General features: G+C 34.8%; 1 pseudogene; it reads left to right on the forward strand.

Moving 5' to 3' along the window:
- The first annotated feature begins 287 nt into the window (after positions 1-287).
- Positions 288-6371, forward strand: LOC120183787 (annotated as a pseudogene).
- The last annotated feature ends 10724 nt before the right edge of the window (positions 6372-17095 follow it).

Genomic DNA, 17095 nt, shown 5'->3' on the forward strand with positions numbered 1-17095 from the left:
TTTAAATTATTAACGATATATAAACATCTTATAAACATATAATTACTCAATTTTAAATTTTTTAAGAGAAATATACTTCTTTTTACTACTAATATAGTTCAATAAATTCGTAATTCCCACTTTTATATATATACATGCCCTCGAGAAAAAAACATGAAACGCAACTAGTGGCATTTCGGTAGTTATATAGAAACACAAAGGGCGAGTCTAAGAGCATAGTGTGTCACATTCCCCGGCAATTAGCTTCAGTTACTACTTCGCCGCCACCCTTTTTGCTCTATACTTTTTTTTTCCTGATACCAATTCCCAGCAAAGATATAACCACACGCCTTCCGGTACCCATAATTTGGAAAAACCAAAACCTATTAAACAAAAACTTGATAAAGCGAGCGGAGATGTGGCGCTGCGTTTCTCGTGGCCTTCGAGTTCCGCACTCGAAGAGATCAGTTGCCATTGATTCTCTTAGATCTCACGTGTTTAGATTCTTCTCCACTGATGCTGTACTGTTCTTTCTTCCTCCCCTTAATTCTATGGTTTTTGAACTCCTTGTTTGTACTTTTATTTCCTTTTTATGCTTTGAAAAATCAAAAAGCTGCTTTCCTTTTTATCTTTTCTTTTTTGTTCCCGATTACGGATTTTCTCGGTAGATCTCGATTGGTTTTATCTCATATGTTAGCGCTTGGACTGTTTGGCTGATGAGAAAAGGAATGCTTGGAATCTACGCTTTATTCTCTTTAGTCATCTTTGACTTAGCTCCGTTTAATTGACTTTTCTAATATTATGTAGAAACAAATACCATGTCGAACTTAAGCTTAGTTATCTTATTCTAATGTGATAAATTTCCGTTTTCTCTCCATATTGATTATTTTAGCTGCGTTCACGCTAATGCATATATTTTTTATTGTTTGTAAAGTACTATGTGTTCCTCTGAGCATGGACTTTTCGTGGAATTGATATAATTATTATACATAAAAAAATAGCAAAAAGGGGATTGTGATGAACATATGTTATTTTTGCAGGGAAAACCCTCTTATACAATAGTGGATCATACATATGATGCAGTGGTGGTTGGTGCTGGTGGTGCCGGGCTGAGAGCAGCCATTGGTCTTTCAGAGCATGGATTTAATACTGCTTGCATAACTAAGCTTTTTTCCAACTCGTTCGCATACTGTTGCAGCTCAGGTTTCTAGACCTTTTTTTCTCGTGATTATGTGCTATGCTGTTGCTATTAATCAGGGTGTGCATGTGTACGGTGACTATAGATTAGTGGGACTCATAGTTCTAGATTTTATAGGCATATTGGTTCTATAATTTAGTGGGTTTATGTAGATCATACTTGTCTCTCGCTGTTGTTTCCTTCCTCATCACGGATATTTGGGTGGGTTGCACAATAACTGGTGTTCTCTTGTCCAACTAAGATTGACAATGAATTTCACCAAAATCATTCTTATTACCATTACTGTGGGCTTTTCTTATAGTTCTTCAAAGACTATAACTTACCACTCCTCCATATTTCTATGTAAAAGAAAATTCGGGTTTTATTTGCAATGTTTAAAGCGCAGTCTGTAGTGAGGTTATGAGATCACTGGTGCCTTTTGCTTTTCCATTCCATTTGAAGATTATTCTCTCATTTTTCTTTCTGGACATTTCTGTTCAGGGTGGCATAAATGCTGCTTTGGGAAATATGACTGAAGATGACTGGCGATGGCACATGTATGACACAGTTAAAGGAAGTGATTGGTTAGGTACATGACTTGTTTGGACTTGTATCTTTTGTGATTTTACAGGTGGTGCATGGAGTGCAAATAAGTATATGTTTTTTCTTGATATTTAATCATGTAAGAATAGTTTATTTTTAATCAGCTTCTCTTCCGAAGTAAAGTTACATGTCTCCTTTAAGTACACTTTTGTATTGGCTGATGTAGTTTATTATATCTCCATGCATATTCATTGAAGTGGTTGTCATATTTGTTGATCTTTTTCCCTTTGAACTCCATTCAAACTACTTATATTAGTTGTTTGCCTGCCAAAGCAATATCGCTGAAGCTAAGGCATAAGAGCCATGCCACTTTTTGTATTAAATACCTTTTTACTTGCATTTTTATAGCTTTGTGAACTACCTTTTTAACAGCCTTTTCCACTTTTTCACCTCCTGTTTTAACAAAAGAGAGGCTGTATTATTGTAGGTGATCAGGATGCAATTCAATATATGTGCAGGGAGGCTCCAAAAGCCGTGATTGAACTTGAGAATTATGGTCTGCCTTTTTCTCGAACAGAAGATGGCAAAATATATCAGCGAGCATTTGGTGGTCAAAGCCTTGACTTTGGAAAAGGTACAAGTACATAAATTTGATAATTGGGATTAGTGATGGAATTCTGATCTTGGCTTCTTGGCGTTTTCTATCTTGATCAGGTGGACAGGCTTATCGTTGTGCATGTGCTGCTGATCGAACAGGACATGCTCTATTGCACACCCTCTATGGCCAAGCTATGAGACATAATACCCAGTTCTTTGTGGAATATTTTGCTTTGGATCTGTTGATGAATATTGACGGTACGTTATAGCAGGGAATTAAAAAAAAAATTACATCAATTGTGTATCATGGTACTTTTGTTTGCATTGGTTACCTGAAGCTGGCTTGGCATATTTATCATCTTTTGTTATTGTTTGTCGACAATTTTTAGATGTACTTGTTTTCTTCATTTTGACGAGCATGTCACCTTACTACTTCATTTTCTGTTGTCACTCATGTTTGTGATAACTAGTGTTGATTGGTTGTCTTGTGCAGGAAGCTGCCAGGGAGTGATAGCTTTGAACATGGAGGATGGAACACTACATCGATTCCAGGCTGCTAACACAATTCTGGCCACTGGGGTACTATATATATCCCTGATATATATATATATTAAAATCGATTATAAAAATAAATAGGACCTTTATCTTTGCTGTCCTTCTTTCAGGGTTATGGTAGAACCTACTTTTCAGCAACCTCCGCTCACACATGCACTGGTGATGGAAATGCTATGGTTGCACGGGCTGGGCTTCCCCTCCAGGTTTCTTCTGTTTTTATAACCCTGAAATTGGTTTCTGAAACCTCTTCCTTAACTACCTCTTTATCTGTTATTTCCCCTTTTTGATTTATTCTTCTTACAGGATTTGGAGTTTGTGCAATTTCACCCAACTGGAATCTATGGGGCCGGGTGCCTCATTACTGAAGGTTTGTGCCTATTCCACTTCTTATGAAGTGTGGTGTTATGGGTTGAGTTTTTTTGGTTGCATTATATAGAAAATCATTTCTTTTTTCTTTATCGAATTTAATTTTTATTGCACTTCTTGTTGAGAGGGATTCATTTCTAAGTTCTATATGCAATTTGCAGGGTCTCGTGGTGAAGGTGGTATTCTTAGAAATAGTGAAGGTGAACGCTTTATGGAACGGTATGCACCTACTGCCAAGGATCTTGCTTCAAGAGATGTTGTTTCAAGATCTATGACCATGGAAATAAGGGAAGGTCGTGGTGTAGGTATGATTCTCTCTTCATTGCTGGCATTTCTATATTCCAGCACCCAGCATCAACTGTGTTTTTCCACCCTTGAAGAGTTTATATTAGGTTGCCAATGTGCAGTGAGTTATTGCAATATGGTGCTTGTGGTTTAGAGTAGGTTCTTGGTTTTTTTTTGTGATTTATGTGATTGTTTAGTCATAGATTTATGAAGTTTTAGATGTTTTCGGCGATGTATGTGCCATGCCATTAGAAGCATATTTTTGTTTCTAATGTTATGTGATGCAAATGGTTACCAGTTCCTGCAAGCTAACTTGACCTCATGGAGTTATTGTGATCTTATATCCAATAGGACCTTTGAAGGACCATATCTATCTCCACTTGAATCACTTGCCTCCAGAGGTGCTGAAGGAGAGGCTTCCTGGTATCTCTGAGACCGCTGCCATTTTTGCTGGTGTGGATGTTACAAAGGAGCCCATCCCAGTCTTGCCTACTGTTCACTATAACATGGGTGGAATTCCAACAAATCATCATGGCGAGGTGTGATATTAAGATGCATTTAGATGTGGTTCTCAGTACAAATGCTGAAATTTAATTGTTTTTCATTTAAGATATACACAAAGCAAATGCATATTGATATGTATGTATGATCTTATAACTGATAAACTCGCTTAAAAATGAAAGACAATGCAGTACTATCTGAAAATAAAACATGTTACATTGGGTTCTTCAAATAATCTGTATCTTTATCTGTATTGCTGGCTCGTCAAACATAATAATTTTGCTTTTATTTCTCAGGTAGTTACTATCAGAGGCTGTGATCCAGATGCTATGGTTCCTGGACTAATGGCTGCTGGAGAGGCAGCCTGTGCATCAGTTCATGGTGCCAATCGGTTGGGTGCAAATTCCCTTCTTGACATTGTTGTCTTTGGTCGGGCTTGTGCCAACCGAGTTGCAGAGATCAATAGGCCAGGCAAGTTGTATTGCATTGTTTTGTATACAAGTACCTTTGCCATTCATGTCTAAATGTTAATTCATTTACTAGTTATTTTCAGGGAAGAAGCAGAAACCTTTGGAAAAGGATGCTGGTGAGAAAACAATTGCATGGCTCGACAAACTTAGAAATTCTAATGGTTCTATTCCAACCTCAAAAATTCGATTAAATATGCAACGAGTAATGCAAAATAATGCTGCTGTTTTCCGCACACAAGAGACACTAGAAGAAGGTGTGCCGTGCTTCTTATTAATGCTGTAGCTTTGCCCCTTCTATTTTTTGTCATGTGTCTTCTTCCTGCCTTTCAGTCTTCTTCATATTCCTTTTTGCTGGAAAATTTAATCTAGCTTTATGTTGCTCATGAGATGCCTACTTGCTGGAACCAATATAAGTTGACACTTAGGAAAAAACCTAATTATGTCTTTCTATTTTTTAGGTTGTCAGTTAATCAGTAAGGCATGGGAAAGTTTCCATGATGTTAGCTTGAAGGATCGTAGCTTAATATGGTAAGATTGTAGGAACTAGGATGTTTGTGGCCAAGTAATTATTATAGTTTTAGTTCGTTTTATGAACTTCATTTTTAAAATGTTTTGCAGGAACTCTGATTTGATAGAAACTATTGAGTTGGAAAATCTTTTGATCAATGCCTGTATCACTATGCACTCTGCTGAAGCTAGGAAAGAGAGCAGAGGAGCACATGCTCGTGAAGATTTTACAGTTAGTTTTTGCCTTTTTGTACTTTGGTTGTGTCCTTTTTTCTTAGCTTTGGTACAATAAGGTTTTTTCTTTTCTTTTTTCTTTTATTTTGCAGAAAAGAGATGATGAGAACTGGATGAAGCACACATTGGGGTAAGTTCCCATTCCATTGAAAGAATACAATGTAAACTTGTAGATTGGTGAATGTTGTGGTTGGGGGGAGTCAAAATTAATCAAAAGAAGTGTTTTTAGTGAGAACAGGTTTCTGTTATCAACAAACCTATTACAATCCTGATTTATAGTTTCCTTATGTTTGGACTTTTAAGCTATTGAATCTCATTTAGAATATGAACTTATCGTTTAAAAGAAAATTGTAGGTCGGGCAAATCATATCTGTATCAATGCTTGCTATAGAATGTTCCTTGCAGTAGAGAACATAATTATGATTGGCAACGAGAGGTAGTGGCTTGAACCAGGTCAATTCTAGGTTGTTCATTATTGGTATTTGCAGGGTGAATGCAAGTATGGTTATTCTTGCTGCTGATAAACATATATTCTATATTCCTAGTGATTTTATAAATTATACAAAAGATGCAAATCACTAAACTGCAGCATTATTGTTTGAGGCTCCCTTTGGGGGGACCTCGTTGAATGCTCCCATGCACTGGAGGGAGTGGTTTATGGCTGGACTCTTGGGTGTCTGGTCATAAAATGACTCCCCCAATGCAGTGAAGGTGCCTTACACCATGTTCCCTCAAGGAAGCCTAAACCTATTGGGAATGTCATGAAGTTGATTGTTCACAAATTCCACTTTGATTTGCAGCTATTGGGAGAATGAGAAGGTGAGACTGGATTACCGGCCAGTTCATATGAACACATTAGATGATGAGGTTGAGTCATTCCCACCTAAAGCTCGTGTCTATTAATCTGTGTGCCTTTTTGCAAATGGTTCAGAGGATCCAATAATTCAGCATGGGGAAACTATGCCGAACGGGGAGGCAATAAAATATTTGGAAGCACAACATACTGACAATATTTGTGCCATTCATTAATCTTGGAACTTCTGTAGTTGAAAGCATTCAATAAGTTTCAGTTTGAGTCAGAATTTTGTATGTCAGCAATATGGTTATGGTTGCTGAATTGGATCATCTTTTTTATACACTGACCTTTTTTACCTCAAGCTTAGCTCTAACGTGTGGACTGACTGGACGCATTTCAAAGTTGCTTCGTTCCAAGGCTTTCAGCTAGCCATAGTTCCCTAACCCCAGGAGGTAAAGATAATCCTCGAATCTATTAAGATGTCAAGAAAATCGAAACAAGCAACCCACAACCACAAACACGAAAGATCAAAACCACGGATCTTTAGCATGTGGCTGGGTACACATTCCCTTTCCCTTGGTATTGCGTTTGCCACCAATTCCCTTCACTAGGATCATCTGCTTCCTGATTCAAGATTAGAAATTCAAGAGTTCCTGGTATAGAAACAAACTAAGGCGCCAAATTGTTTTGGATTATGATGTGGGGCTGCTAATCCATATAAAAAGGCTTGGAAACCAGTCGTTAAGTTGTTGATTATGTTCTCTTTCTTGTACAAAGCATCACTATCAAGGGAGACAAGCAAATGCAATCACACCAACCAATTCAAGTGGGTTGCATGTCAATGTTGGTAATGCAATCAAAATAATAATTTCAATTGTCTAATTGTTAAGGATTTTAGGAGGTGGTTCAGAGTATTTTTAGTAACCAAATTTCATCCTATTTTATAATAGTACCCATTATTTTTCCCCTGTAAAAAAATAAAGGTTTCAATCCTTCATTTGATACATCAAAATCATTTGTTTCAATTCATTTTGTTTTTATTTATTTTCAGTCTCCTTTTTAAAAAGAGTAATGGCAATCTGGTTTCACTTTTTTATTCGATTGTACAAAGATCAGACAACTGTGTTAATCTTGTGGAATAACAATCACTTTTATAATTACATCAATCCGGACAAATTACTTCTAAGACAATAATTTACATGATACAATAATTTTATTCTATTGTTTTTATTTATTTATTATTTACTGGTTAACGTTAATCTTTTTGTTTTGCGGCATTATCTATTTACCAAGAGTCAAAACATTAGTTTAGAAATACTAATAATTATAACCAAGACTAAAATAAAGGACATAAATACATTATGAATTATAAAATATAATGGTAAATACAGTTTTTCAGGCGAAACAGAAAAGCCATATTCTATTTGACAAAAATACAGTGTCTCCCACTACAGATGGCCAGTCATCTTAACACATCCAAATTAATATTTCATATGTGCAATTATATTTCTTTATCTCGAGTATATATATATATATATATATATATATATATGTCGTTTTTCAAGATGTTGAGGCCATTGCTGTCAGTGCTTGTAGTCCACTTTTGGGTAATCTTTGGATGATGAGGAATCCACTTAATTGCATGTTTGAGTGAAATTGTCATCATTTACTAAGAAATAAGAAACGTTTGGGATTTCACTTTATATTCTGCTTTTCTATTTTCTAATCATTATGCGTTTACTACTAATTTTCTCCGTTTATTTGTTTGGAATTTTGAGGGATTGTAAATTTTGTGACTTTATGTGACAGATTAACCAGAATTATCTTCAAAAACCATACATTCATGTCATGGTCGAATTAAATATTAAACTTGGACCCAAAATAGCTGCACTTTTAGCCCTTTTTTCGAAACCCATCTTCGTTATAACTTTGCACTTTTAATCTCTAGTATTTTTTTTGCCTCATAAAAAATATTGTTAATAATTAATAAGGGTTTAAATTAAAAATTCACTAATGATTTATCGCATCATTTTTATAAAAAAAATAAAGTATAATGATATAATAAGATTTGAGGTCAGAATTAAGATGTAGCACGTGGATATTTGGTTTGATTAACACTAAAAAGAAATATAACACGACATGTAGATGTTTGAAAAATGATTTTTTAATATCATTTTAAATTTAAGTTAAACTCAAATAATAATAATTGTACAAAAAAATGCTGCACATGGAAACAAGCCCAGACCATTATCGATGGACAAAATATCAAGTCGATTGTTTAATTTTTAGATATAATTAATAGCAAAAAATGTGACATTGATTTTAGGTGGACGATGTTGTCCAAAATACAAGTCAATCAACATCTTCTAACGGGACAAAATAAATCAGATTGAAGCGATCCACATCTTATAAATAATGATAAAGTAACGACAGAAGACTAATCATAAAAATTACAAAGTAATTACGAAATAAATAAATGCCATAATAACATACAAATGTGGAATTAAGCCCATCGTTATTAATAAAAATAATATATATATATATATATATATATATATATATATATATATATATATATATATATATATATATATATATATATATGTTTGATCTGGTTTGCTGCTTTCAATTTTCAATTTCTGATCAAAGAAAAAAAACAATTTCTACCTATTTTGTGCATTATTGATTTTTTTTCATATACTTCATGTAAATATATAAAATTTTAAAATTTATATAATGCAAATAATTAATATTATAATATTTACATAAAAAATAACTATGAAAACAATAAAGTTGAAGAATACTTATATACAATATTGATGGGGAAACGGCCACAAATGGGTGTCATGGCTAATATATAATAAGATAACTGGTTCAAATGTGTAAACCAATTTTGATGATAAAAAGAGTGAAAAAGAAAAGTGAGCGATTTCCAAAGCCGACACTGCAAATTTTCTTCTCAATCATCCAATTGCATGACCATTGACTGAAGACGTGATTATCTAGAAAATAAAGGAAGATAAAAATGATTAGATGTTTTTTTTTAATAATTATGATCATTTTAATCAATTATTTAATAAATAAAGTAATATATATATATATATATATATAAAACAATGCCATTGTAGTTTTTTAACCTTCACTTTCAAACATCAAAGTGTCGACCGAACCTAATATAAACAAATTTCAGTGAACTAAAAAAGAAACTATTAATGAATTGTTGAATAATATTTTATTATGTAATGGTTGAATGAGACGTTAATGAACAATGAATATATTTAGGGGGGGAAATAAAAAAAAAACATCATATATGTTAAGAGAACCATGTTTCCCCCACAGCGCAGCCATGAGATGCCAAAATGAAGGCGTGGCTTTCAGTTGAGAAGAGGAGACATGGCCTACCGCCGTTAAAATATCATGCACCGTTGCTTTTATTTAATTAATATTTTTATTGGTTGGTCTACGATTACTTCATTGCACTCCCCACCTTTGTTAACGCTCCCAGGCCTTAGGTGTCCCTCTCTTGTGGCCCCTTAAACCGCCCCCAAAAAGAACGGACCCTATTCAGCACAAACCCTGTTGACCCCACCTTCCCGTTTACACTCTTCTTACCTCTTTCTCCTTTTATCCTCAACATGGAAGGGAAGCTCAAGCTCTGAAACTACGCCAAAACTAGCACCTGCTTAAATGGGATGCAGCTGTACACGTCTCCTTGTTTTTATATGACTTACTCGTCTTTAATGACTTCTAATTGTTGTCTATATCGAAATTTTATGGTGTTGATCGAATAAATTTGGTTAGTCGATTATTAACACTTCATTCCTTTTTATTTAAATGAAGAGTAATAGTTGATAAGAATAAGTTCGTTGGTTGGTGTTTTTCTATTAAGTAACGATGAAAAGATAATAGTAAAGAGGATGATAAGTTTTGATGAGTATTTGGAGAAAAATACGTTCTATTCATCATTTTAGAGTATTGTTTTTTAGAATTCTCGATTATTAAAAGTTACAAAATGGTCATATGACTAGTCATATGTTCTAAATTCATCATTTCGATCAAAAAATGACAACAGTCTAAGCTTGATGTTAATCTGCTGATTGAGATATGATAAAATCTGGTCTCAAAATCTTAAACGACTATCATATCTCAGTCAGCATGTTAGCTTTCAGCTCAAACGACCGTCAATGTTTTTACGAAAAATGATGAGTTAGTAATATATGAATAGTCGGATAACTATTTTATAACTTTTAATAGTTGGAATACTCAATAAAGAAACACCCTTTAATAGAATGATCATTTTATAGCTATTAATAGTTGAATGACTCATTAAAATAGTAGCTTATAATTAAATAACTATTTGTGTATTTTACCCAAACAAAAATTACAACGGTTTAAATCTTTGTGCTTCCCCCTAAAATCCAAATGTTAAAATAAAGGACAAACTATGTGAATAGTTCCTAAGTTTTTTTTTATGATTGACTTTAGTTATCAATTTAAAAATTAAGGAAAAATGATCTCTAATGTTATCGGTCCGTTCGATTTTAGTCCATAATATTATCGGTCCGTTCGATTTTAGTCTCTCAACCGTTAACTCTCTTTAATCTTTTAACGAAAATATTACGTGATAATTAAAAAATAATAAATAAATCCATGTAAGTCACTAACAATAAGCGATGTGAAATAAAAAAAAAGTAAAAAAAATCCCAAAAGCCCAAAAACCCACGTGTATTCTTCTTATTCTTCTTCGAATTTTGCTTGCTTTCCTCTAAAATTCCATTGCAACCTCTTTACTTTTATCACCGTCTTCTTAAACAATTCTCATTTCACAGGATTGAGCCTAGGTGGAATAAAGTGTATTACCCGAACAATGTTCTTGCTTGGAAATGAGGGCAGCTTTAGCAACTGAGGTTGTATTTTTTAGCGTCTTGGTGACTGCTTCTTCTGCCATATTGCCTAAAACAAGACCTATCTACGAATCAACTATGACTAAAACGTAGAATCCGTCGATGGGTTCGAATCCAGTTTAGTACTTAGCGGTGGAGTGATCCCAAAAGAGTTTGATCTTCTTCTTTTTTCTGAAGCAATCAACAAATAAATTGAAAAAACATCAAATGCTGAGCAAGATTATTATAAAAGCAAATCAACAACAGCTTATAGCATAACTTAACAACATGAAATATAAGTTCCAACAAAAGTCCAAAATTAAAAGATAGTTTTCCTAGATGTAATAAAAGCAATAACTCTCTCGATGTAACCATCTCATTTCTTCTTGGCAGCAATGACCATGGCACCGGTTGGATCCTTCTTCTCAACACTCTTGATGGCATCGACAGCAATAATATGGCGCATGTCACTATTAGCATATTAAGGTTGAGTGTGAATAAAGTTAGTTTAGCAGCTGAGCTGTATGCATGGTGTGAGGTTGTTAAGCGTGTGTGAATATGAATGTTAGTAGTCTGTTATGAAGTTGTTACAAAGTTGTTATGATTGGTTAGCAAACAAGCTGTATAAATGGGCATTAAGTCCTCACTGCTATGTGAGAATAAATGAATAAATGTGTACTGTGAATCACTTTAGAGAGCATTTCATCATGGCATCATTCGCCTTTTGTTCCTGAGGCACCTTGCTTCGTTGCTTCATCTGTTGGTGGACATAGACTCCGTGGTTGCTAAAACGTTCACTCACAAGAAAGTGAATGTCATTCTTGATGAGTCAAACTTTTTACTCTGGAATCAACAAGTTCTGCTAACTGTTCGTAGCCATCGACTCGAGCGATTTTTGACTGGCTCGTTGCAACCTCCGCCTGAGTTTATAGTAGGTGCAAATGGTGAATCTGTGTCGAACGAGTTGTATGATGACTTTATAGCACAAGATAGTGCAGTGGCGTCGTGGCTATTGTCAACCATTAGCTCTCATCTGCTCTCTCAATTTGTTGGCGCGGAGACAGCAGTGGTTGTTTGGAACAAGGTGATACAGTTATTCGCAAATCGCTCTACAACAGCGATCATCAGTCTTCATTACAAGCTTCAATCCCTTAAAAAAAGGAGATGATAGCATGATGACCTATCTCACTCAGATTAAGGAGGTATATAATGCGTTGGCATCATATGATAGTGCGATCTCCACAGCTGAGCAAGTTGCCAGCATCTTAGAAGTACTCTCCAGGGATTATCAACCTTATGTTGCGTTCATTACAACAATGAAAGACTCGATGTCGCTTGATAAGGTGTGCTCCTTGGTGATTGATGCTGAAACTCAAATGGTTGGCTTCGATGCTCGAGATGATCAGTTTCCAATGAGTGCTCATGTTGTTAATCTGAGTATTGGTGCCAAATCGAGCAACACAAATTCTTACAATCGATGAGACTACAGAAATGAGTCTGGTTATTCTACTCGTGGACGAGGTCGTGGAAGACCACGGGTTCATTGCCAACTGTGTGGCAAGAATGGTCACCTAGTGGCTGACTGTTGGTATCGATTTGATCATAACTTCTCTGGTAAAGGATCTACTCGTGCTTCATCTCGAGATAACTCTAGTAGTGCTCACTATTCTAGTCTTGAAGCTGTAGAGAATGTAGCGTGTTCCTGCTGTACCAAAGGACTTGCTGAGGCTCATAGTGTTTCATCTTCTAGTGGTTCATGGGTGGTTGATTCCGGTGCATTACATCATGTAACACCTGATGCCTCAACCATTGGTCATAAGGGTGATTTTACAGGTCCATGTAAATTACTTATTGGCAATGGTGTGCCCTTATCTATTCATGCTTCTGATAGCTCTACTTTAATATCTAATTCTCAAGCATTGTTATTGAATGACTTGTTGCATGTGCCTACGATAACGAAAAACCTGCTCTCGGTGTCAAAGCTTGCTAAGGACAACGGTGTTTACTTTGAATTTTGAGCTTCGGGTTGTTGTGTTCGAGACGAGAGGTCTGGTGAAATTCTTTTGTGTGGTGATGAACGAGGTGGTCTGTATTTCTTTCAGTCAAATATGGATGTTAGGAGTAGTGGTCAAGTAGAAACTTATGTTGTATTTTCTCCAAATAAGTTGTATGAACTTTGGCATTGGCGCCTAGGGCATCCTGCATATGGGACCCTAGAGCAAGTTTGAAAATCCTTAAATGTACTTGTTGTAACACCCCAACCCGTACCCGACCCAGATACGAGTCTGAGATGTCACATTAACTTTTAAAAACGATATTCTTACAAATTATCAAAACATTTGAAATCTTTTTAAGAAAATACCACAATATTCTATTAAATTATGTTTCAGTATAAAAATTCAAGTCAAAAACATATTTATGAACAGTAAAATATTGTATGAACAATAATGAACAGTGAAATATATAGAATATCAATTGTGTATTGATGCACTACTACAATAACTTTCGTAAAAATACGTATAAATTCATAAAAACTTAAGCTTCCATCCGTATAAAATTTACCATTTACATATACACGTTTAAAACCTTACAAAACTCAATCATATAATTTTACAAAACCAATTAGAGCATATATGAGATTCAAATATTTTATATTACATGCCAACTCAATTCTGTATAACCAAATACGTGTAATTCAACTATATTTCCTGATCTGATCTTCGGTAAGGAGAACTGACATGTCTTGTTCATCTTTACTTCTCTTTTTGCTTTCCAAACCTATATGTGAAACAATCACACGCTAAGTTGATGCCTTAGTGAGGCATATAAAACATATAATGGAAACCATAAAATGTTTCATAAAGAAATACATTTAACATTATATAATTCATACCAAATGCATGAACATTTATTACTATCATATCATAACAAAAAAACATATATCATATATGTAACATGTACCCACATGCACATATATCCTTATCAACATGTTTAATATTTCATATTCAGTATACTTATTAAATTTCTTTGTTAACCCATATACACTGTTGAGAACTCAAGGTATACAAATACGATAAGGTTGTGTACACTTATATTGTCACCACATCTCATATAAAATCCACTAAGTTACATATGAAATATGTGTCCCAAAGGACCTATCAATATGTTCCTAAGAACATAGGTAACTGTCCATATGGCCCAAAAGACATAGGCAATTCTGTCCATATGTCCCGAAAGACATAGTTACTATTGTCCATATGTCTCGAAAGACATAGGTACTATTGTCCATATGTCCCGAAAGACATAGGTAATACTGTCCATATATCCCGAAAGACATAGGTAATATTATCCATATGTCCCGAAAGACATAAGTTATACTATCCATATGTCCTAAAAGATATAGGTAATATTGTCCATATGTCCCGAAAGACATAGGTAATACTGTTCATATGTCCCGAAAGATATAGATAATATTGTCCATATGTCCCGAAAGACATACGTAATACTGTCCATATGTCCCGAAAGACATAGGTAAAATTTATCCATATGTCTCAAAGAACATCGGTAACCATCGACTCTTGGCATACCAACTATACTTATAGCTCTCGTATCACATAACATAGGCATTCTCTTGCATATCATTTCACATATTACCATTCCTATCATATATCCATATAGGCTTACGATTTTTATTACCTATCATGTCATTTCACATATACACTTTTATATCACATAAATCTATATCTTTTTATCACATAGCTTCTTATTATATCATTCCCATCACATAACTTATCTTTTGTGATCATAAAATCACATAACTTTGAATCATGTTTTTCATATAACTCATATAATCCTTTCCTATACTTCATATCTTATTGTCACATATTGCATAACACATATACTATATTCATATACTTCACTATCATTGGACTTATTTCCCTATATTACATTAAAACATAGTCATGAAATCTTATGTGCCATATCAATACTATTTGTTCATATAATCTCCTTTATTTCATCCAAATTCTTAAGGTTAAGAATCATACCAAATTTTCCATGTAATCCAAACTTATTTATAACACTTATAACTTATTATTCACACTTATGACAAGTCAAATCCAACTTTCATTTCTTATTATGAACTTTATTTCAAGATTTTATCTAAGAACCCCTAATATTTAATCTCTCATATACCTTTCATCTTGTTGTTTGAAAACAAATTAAACTTTCCTTAAGCTTAATTAACACCTAAAGAATCAAAACCCTCTTGAAATTTCCAGAAATTAACCATAAGAAAATCAACTCACCTTGGTTATGAGGCTTCACGGTTGGAAGAAGATAAGTTGGAAACTTATCTCCTCAATTATTATTCACATAAGTATTATAATAACCACTAACCATTATTTAATTATTTCCTTGTTAAATGACCATTTTGCCCTTTTATTCTTTTAATAATTACCAATAACCCTTAAGATATTATTTTAAATAAGTCATTGAACTATTCAACTTTTCCACTTTAAATCACCAAATTCTGAAATTTTATAATTTAGTCACTAACTCGGTATTGAGGATGTTACACTTAATGATAAGAATGTGAATGAATGATGTGTTGCTTGCCATATGGACAAAAGTCATAAACTCCTCTTTCTTGTATTAGATTCGATTTACACTGCTCCATTCCAGTTGGTTTATACTGATTTGTAGGGACCTTCACCTGTTGCTTCAAACGGGTATATATATTATGCTAGTTTTGTCGATGCTTGTACACGACAAACTTGGTTATATCTATTGCGTGATAAATCCCAAGCAGTTCATGCTTTCCATTTATTTCAGTAACTTGTGTCAACGCAATTTAACTCGAAGGTATTAGCTGTGCAGAGTGATTAGGGAGGTGAGTTTAGAAGCCTCTCTCGTGTTCTTCAAACGACTGGGATTGTGCACCGTATAACTTATCCACACACCTCCGAGAAAAATGGAGTCGTTGAACGAAAACACAAACATATAATTGAGCTTGCGTTAGTTTTACTTGCTCAGGCTTCTATGCCTATTAAGTTTTGGGCATATACTGCAACAACGGCTGTACATCTCATCAACAGATTGCCCACAAAGGTGTTGCACGGGCTATCTCCATATGAGTCACTTTTTCATAAGCATCCTGACTACAGTCTGCTAAAAGTCTTTGGCTGTAGGTATTTTCCACACCTTAGACCATTTAACCATCATAAACTGGAATTTCGTTCCTAGCCATGTAGGTTTTTTGTATCTTGGGAGGAATGGGCAAGTGTATGTGTCTAAGCATGTAAGATTTGATGAATGGCAGTTTCTATTTGTAGCTAAATCCGGTCACAGTTGTCGTTACTCCTATGGATAAATCAGTCAACCTCTTGATGTTAATCGATTTTTTACTAAAGATGTTGGGGTATCAGGAAATCAACATACTCCTATGCATGAGCTTGAGAGCTCTGTTGTTGGTTCTGCTGCTTCCTCGAATGATCTTGAGGACTTATTTGAGCCTTTATGTCCAAATGAAACTCATGTTGATGACTTAGTCCAGGATGAGACTGTTGCACCTCATGGTTCTGTTCAAGATTCTCCGGTTAACCATCATCCTATGCTGACTCGTAGCAAATGTGGTATCTACAAGCCCAAGGTATAAATCACTACTCTTGATGACAATGTTCCCTCTAATATTCATGATGCATTAATGCCAACTAAATGGGCAGCTGCAGTCCATGCAGAGTACTCGACTTTAATTCAAAGTCAAACTTGGAGTTTAGTTGAGCTACCTCGTGATAAGAGCGTTGTCGGCTGTAAATTTATATTCAAGCTAAAAGGAACCCAGATGGGTTTATCTATTAATATAAAGCTCGTCTAGTTGCCAAGGGTTTTCATAAATTACTGGCCATGATTTTGTGGCCACCTTTAGTCCAGTTGTTAAGTTTACAACTGTCTATGTGGTTTTAGCAGTAGCAGTGGTTAGAGGGTGGTCGCTACGACAAATAGATGTCAATAATGCTTTTTTTAATAGAGATCTCGCTGAAGATGTTTATATGCAACAGCCCCCCAGTTTTGAACATCTTGGCTCCAATGGAGCTCCTTAGTATGCAAGCTGTAGAGAGCTTTATATAGACTTCGCCAGGCTCCACGAAACTGGAATGATAAACTTAGGAGCAGTTTACTTGAGCTGGGTTTTGTGGTGTCA

Source organism: Hibiscus syriacus, unplaced genomic scaffold, assembly GCF_006381635.1.
Source record: "Hibiscus syriacus cultivar Baekdansim isolate YM2019G1 unplaced genomic scaffold, ASM638163v2 tig00112812_pilon, whole genome shotgun sequence".
NCBI classification, from domain to species: domain Eukaryota; kingdom Viridiplantae; phylum Streptophyta; class Magnoliopsida; order Malvales; family Malvaceae; genus Hibiscus; species Hibiscus syriacus.